Below are 6,368 nucleotides of genomic sequence, written 5' to 3' on the forward strand. Positions count from 1 at the left end.
AAAAAAATGAAAACATTAACACCAAAAGATATGTTCACTTCCATTCGCAATGCCACATTATTTACAACAGCCAAAATATAAAACAAGCTAAATGTCCATCAGTGGATGAATGCATAAAGAAAATGTGGCATATATACAGTGGAATATCGAGAAAGCAATGAAAAAGAAGGAAATCCTGCCATTTGTGACAACAGCGATGGATTCTGAGGTCATTATGCTAACTGAAGTCAGACAAAGACAAATACTGTATAAATTCAGTTTCTTGTGGAATCTAAAAAGATTCAAAGAAACAATAGAATAGAGGTTACCAGGGGTTAGGGGTGAGGAAAATGAGATGTCAAAGGATAAAAACTTCCAGTTAGAAGTGAATACCTTCTGGTGAATCCAATAGAGTTAACAATGCGGTATTATCTACACTTGGAAATTGTTAAGAGAGTAAACTTTAAATGTGCTCATCACAAAAAAAAAAGTAATGGTAATTAGGTGATGTAATGTATGGGCTTAATGCTAAGGTGGTTTGCAATACATGTGTATCAAATCAACACATTATATGCCTTAAATTACACAATGTTATATATCAATTATATCCCAATACAGCTGGGGAAAAAAAGGAAAAAAAGATGAATTAAAACGCAGAAAAAGGACAGAAAAAGACAAAAGGAGCCACATGTAAGGAAAATTAGGGCATTATATTAACCCATTGCTATTCAGTTTTGCAAATACTACCAGTTCCTATGAAAGAAGAATGTAACAGCTCCAATCTGCATTTGTAATAAAATCGTTTAGTGGGAAAAATCCTTTGTTTGGTTTCAGGTTTCTAAATTAGGCACTATACTTTCTGATTCAGTTCTAGCAAATGAAACCCTGCCTGGGGCTTTAAAGTTGCAGTCCTTCCAAGTTAGCACTTCAGGTAATAAAAGGAATCCTGGATGGTTAAGAAGTACATGCCAAAAATAAAAACAGCAAGCGTATTTAGAAGAAATGTTATAGAGCTAGAAACTGAAAAACATTTCGTGGAATAAAATCTTGTTTATATTTAGCCATCATGAAACTCTTTGAAGTCTCGTTTAAACTAACAACTTTGAGACATTTGTTTAGTGTAATTCTTGCAGAACATAGTGGATAATCTTTAAAGGCCTTATGTTATACTAGCAGATCATCTTTGTTAACAGCATTCAAATCAATGTTCTACTTTAGAACATAGATATATAGAGAGCATATATATAGATTTATAACATTCATATCTCTTTGTAGTCAAGAGTCTTGGAATCTCCTTTATTCTCTTTATGCATAACAGTAAATAAATTGATGACTCTAGCATAGTCTTTATCTTAAACAACATGTATGGGAGATATACTAAAAACTACATTTGCCTATCTCTGCTTCATAAAATGGAGGCTAGTCTTGAATTTGTAGTCAGAACCTAATTATGGTGCTGGAAGCTTAGCTTTTAACATCCAGATGCAGACAGAAACTGATCAGATTATGAAATTGCAGCGGTCAGGAAGGCAAATAAGCAAACAAATTCTACCTTCAGCTGCTTGGAGAAAGACCATCAGCCTCTGATACAATACACATGCCAGAGGTGAGACTGAACATAGGAAAAGGAAAACACCGATTTCTCTCTGGTTCTCTAAAGGCCTATTCTTCCTCATGAAGGGCTGACAGCAACCGACACAGGAGAGAGATCTGGATGCAGAAAGAAACGAAAGAATTCTGCTCCAGTCAATTTTAGGCTCTCATTAAATTCAGAGCTTCTCCTGCCAATGAGATTGACACAAGGACAAAGAAGGAATAAGAAATCGGTGCACCTGCCAATGAGATTGATGCTAGGACAAAGAAGGAATAAGAAATCTGTGCATCTTGAGATCAACTATTTTGCCTCTTAAAGTATTTATTGTTCAAAGCACACTATATTTTGAACTTTGTGGACCATGACTGCCAGGAAGGAATGCATTTTATATCATAACCCAGTACACACAACACATATGCATTTTCAAATAAAAGTTTTGCAGAAGTTATCCTTTGTACATACAACGAATATAGTGTCTGCTTTACGCCACCTTATTTTTTTAATGCTGGCTACATTCAACAAATTGGTTTCACAACCCAGTAATGGGTTAGAACCCAATCTGAGAAACCATGCTATAGTGCATACATGTGGTCTATCCTCTGCCTTCTTCTCTAACTGTATTTCATGTTATTCTCTGCCTTACTTCCCCCACTGCTGCTGCCCCCACACTGCCCCACCTCTGAATTTCTATTATTTTTTACATTTAACCACAAGATCGATTCCTGAAATATGCCAACCGCTTTCTGCCTCAGGGCCTTTGACCTTGTTGCTAGTGTTGTCTGGTCACCCAGATCACTGCAATTCGTCATGCAGGTCTCAAGACAGAAGTCAATTCTTCAAAGGAGCCTTCACTGACTACCCAGTTTGACAGAGCCACCACATAACTCCAGCAGGTGCAGAGGGGAGGGGGAGGAGTTCACCACTCTTAGAGTGGTTGGGAAGTCTGAATGACAATGTAAGACAAACATGAAGAAAACCAGTATTCCACAAATGTACTTTCCATCTCTCATGCTACTGTTCAGGCCATTGATTTCTAGTTATGGAAATTCTATTCCATTTGTTTAATGATGGCCTTTCTGACTCTGAAAATTGAAGACACCATCCTTCAATACCTGCCAAGTACTCTGTAACCTCTCAGGGCATGTATCACATTCTTTCTTGTTTTGTTTTTTTTTTTCTTTTTTTCATTTAGTAAATATCCGAGTACCTAATATGGTCTAAGCAATAGCAGTGAACAAAATAAAGATCAATCCATCTCCCACTTCAGTTTAGTAAGAGTGACAAATTCACAAATAATTTCAACTGAATGTAGCAAGTACCATAAGAGAGAAGCGTATTAGGTAAAGTTGTGACAAAAAAGAATAAAAAGTCAACTACCTTTGAGTAGAGAAGTAAGGCATCACAGAAGAAAGGACACCTAACCATGGTATGGAAGGATCAAAGGGAATTTGGCCAACACACAATGGGATGGGGTATCCCATGTAAAAGGAACAGAACGTACAAAGTAAATGGAACATTCATGAGTTTGAAGTTGCTTAAAATGTTCAGCAAATGTCAAGTAGCTAAAAGGAGTGTCTAGGGAATGGAGATGCATGAAAGAAGCTGGACAGGTGAGTCTTAGATGATGGAGGGCCTTGTATGCCATTCCAGGTACTTTGAATTTTACACTGTAGGGTATGGAGAGTCCAGAGTTTTAAAGAGGTGAGTAACCTCAAAGATTTGGATCTTTAAAAATTCCTTCTGGAGCTCCTGGGTGGCTTAGTCGGTTAAGCATCTACCTTTGGCTCAGTTCATGATCCCAGAGTCCTGGGATCAAGCCCCAAGGCAGGCTCCCTGCTCAGTAGGGAAAGTCTGCTTCTTCCTCTCCCTCTGCTCCTCGCTGCACCGCGGCCCCCCCCCCCCCACCAGCTCGTGCTTGCTTGCTCGCTTGCTCACTCTCCCTCAAATAAGTAAAATATTTTTTAAAAAATTCCTTCTGGTAAAAAAAAAAAATTCCTTCTTGTGGCAGAGAAAAGAATAGATTGAAGAACTGCCATACCATACTGTTAAAGTCCAGGCAAGAAAGAAGGAGAGCTTGAACTAAAATAGGACCTGGTGACCACTGGAATATGGGAGGCAAGGAGAGAAAAAAATGGAGGACAACTCTCGTTTCTGGTTTAGGTTACATATATTGTAATACAGAGTAACTATAATACTAGGGATACATAATATTAAAGCTATACTATAGGTTACAATATAGTGATATCATCAATTAACTTGACGGAATTAAAAAACCAAGTGGAATGATAGCGAGTTCAGTTTTGGTCATGGCCGACTTGAGAGGCCTTTCTGGTAACGTAGAGCTGTCCAGAAAGCAACTAGGTTAGCACTAGCAGGTGTGAGATGAAAACTGAAATTTAGACACGAATCCTTCAGCATTACTAAAACTCACATGTGTGGATGAAATCACCCCAGGGAAATGCATAGAATAAGAACTGAAAATTTTAAGACTGAGTCCTAGCAAAAGGCATTTAAAAGGCAGACAAAGCCAGTGAGAAGAAAAAAAAAGGGGGGGGGGGGGGAGGAACGCTCATGAACTCAGCTGTCACAGAAAAGCTAAATAAAATAAACTTAAATTTTTTTTTACTTATTTATTCATGAGAGACACAGAGAGAAAAGCAGAGACATGGGTAGAGGGAGAAGCAGGCTTCCTGTGGGGGAGCTTGATGCGCAAATCATTCCCAGGACCTCATCTCAGGATCATGACCTGAGCCAAAGGAAGACACTCAACCACTGAGTTCAGGTACCTCAGTAAAACTAACTTTGACAAGAAATTACTGGATTGGCACCGCAAAAGCCATTAGAAACTTAAGACAAGCAACTTCATTGAAGATATTCAAGAGGACGTCAGACCACAGAATACTGCAGATGAGAAAGGGGGAGTTGAAGTAGGTGAAAATACTGTGCTTTCAAGCAGTTTACTGATAGATGGAAGGACTGGACAATCATTGGATAAACACAGCATGGGGGATGTGCTTTTGTTTCATTTCATTTTCTCCAGATGTATGACCAAAACACTGGGAAGCAGGAAAAGGAGCAAATGCCTGAAAGCATAGGAAAGGAAAAAGATAAGTGGAAGCAAACGGTCTTGTAATGGATAGGAGGAAATGAGATCTTAGAGGAGAGGTGAATGTATTTACCTTCAACACCATTTTATCTAAACTAGAAATACAAAACTGAACAATGGGTAAAAATATATGCCAATGTGTAGGTTAGGGGCCTGAGGTTGAAGAAAATGACTGTTAGACTCTGACACCTGCTTAGAAGGGAGGAAAAAGGAAGGAACAGGGATTGGAAAGTGAACGAGTAAGAGCAGGAAGAGCACAGGGGCAGATAGAGGCAAGGAAAGGATTGTTTTGGAGCAATGGAGAAAGAAGGGGTGGTGGGAGGGGCTCTGTTGCTAAATCCACAGCCATACCCATCTGAGACAATAGTCATTTTTCTATTCTCCAGTCCGTTACTCATAAGTGTTTAAAAGATTTGCTAATTAAGTGAATTAAGTAGAACCCCGTGTTCTCAAACCAGTGAGTGAATTAAAATCACCTACAGGCTTTTTAAAAAATGCAAATTGCAGATGCAATGAAACGCCGGGAACACCTGCACCCCGATGTTTATAGCAGCAATGAAGACTCCTAACTCTGGGAAACGAACTAGGGGTGGTGGAAGGGGAGGAGGGCGGAGGGCGGAGGGCGGGGGGTGGGGGTGACTGGGTGACGGGCACTGAGGGGGGCACTTGACGGGATGAGCACTGGGTGTTATTCTGTATGTTGGCAAATTGAACACAAATAAAAAATAAATTTATTATTTATTTATTTATTACATAAATAATTAAATGATATTAAATAAATTTATTATTTATTTATTATTTAAATAAAATTTAAATTTATTATTTTAAAAATGCAAATGCCAAGAATTTGGCATTGGTGGTGGGGGAAGCTCAAGGAAGTGAATATTCCAGAAGCTCTCCCAAGAGATCCTCAGGGGGCATTTCCGTTAAAAGGCACCTGCCTAGAAGGGAATCAACTGGCTAAAAGAACTGAGGCAAATACAGCCCTTCCTGCAAGGCTCTTAGCCCGGGGGTGGAGCAGTGCTCTGCCGCTCAGGAGAGCACACACTACAAGACCTCCCGGTCAGTGTTGAGACAGTCGCATGCACAACACAATACTCTTAAATGAAGCCTCGTTTAAGGGAAGCTAAGAACTTGAAAAATGCGATGATGAAAAACACGAACATTTAAAATGTTTGTTCTAAATGACGTCTCACATCAGGGTATCAGACCAAGTGTTTACCCCTACACTTTTCTGTTACGTTACTCTAGAGGCTCAGCAGCACCAAAGTGGAAGTCAGGGTGCTACGAGAAATGGGGAGAGGAAGGAAACTGCAGAAACAGCACCCGGAAAGGGAAAAACATAATGGGGAGGAGGTGGAAGAAACCAGGATGCCTCTGGGTGTCCCTCCGCCCCAGGACCTGAGATGCTACGTAAACAAGATGCCAAAGCCGTTCTTCTGGCCTCGCCTGGCACTCACCATAGTCTCAGGATCTCAGCGCGGGGAAATAGGCAGCTTTGCCACAAGGAGACACCACCTCTACACCGACGCCCGGTTACTCCGGCAACAGGGCCCCGCCTACTACCGGACGTGCGGGAACGTCACAGCCCCGCCCCTTCGTTCCTAGTGGCTGAGAGGACTCGAAGCTCCGCCCACCCACAGGCAGACCCGCCCCTCGATTGCGTCGTTTGGGACGACCGAACCCTGC

At 40.6% G+C, this 6,368-nt stretch overlaps 1 protein-coding gene across 7 annotated transcripts in view; it reads right to left on the minus strand.

Annotated features, from left to right (window-relative positions):
• The window catches only part of NME7 (NME/NM23 family member 7), a 262,104-nt gene that overhangs the window by 250,836 nt on the left and 4,900 nt on the right, over positions 1–6,368 (minus strand). The window contains exon 1 of one of the 7 annotated variants that reach the window (XR_013381905.1): positions 6,140–6,293. The exons of the other annotated variants lie outside the window; for them this stretch is intronic. The gene's annotated coding sequence lies outside the window, so the exon portion shown is untranslated. Of the gene's footprint in view, positions 1–6,139; positions 6,294–6,368 lie in introns of those variants that run through there. 7 annotated transcript variants of the gene reach the window in all.

Source organism: Canis aureus, chromosome 6, assembly GCF_053574225.1.
Source record: "Canis aureus isolate CA01 chromosome 6, VMU_Caureus_v.1.0, whole genome shotgun sequence".
NCBI lineage: Eukaryota > Metazoa > Chordata > Mammalia > Carnivora > Canidae > Canis > Canis aureus.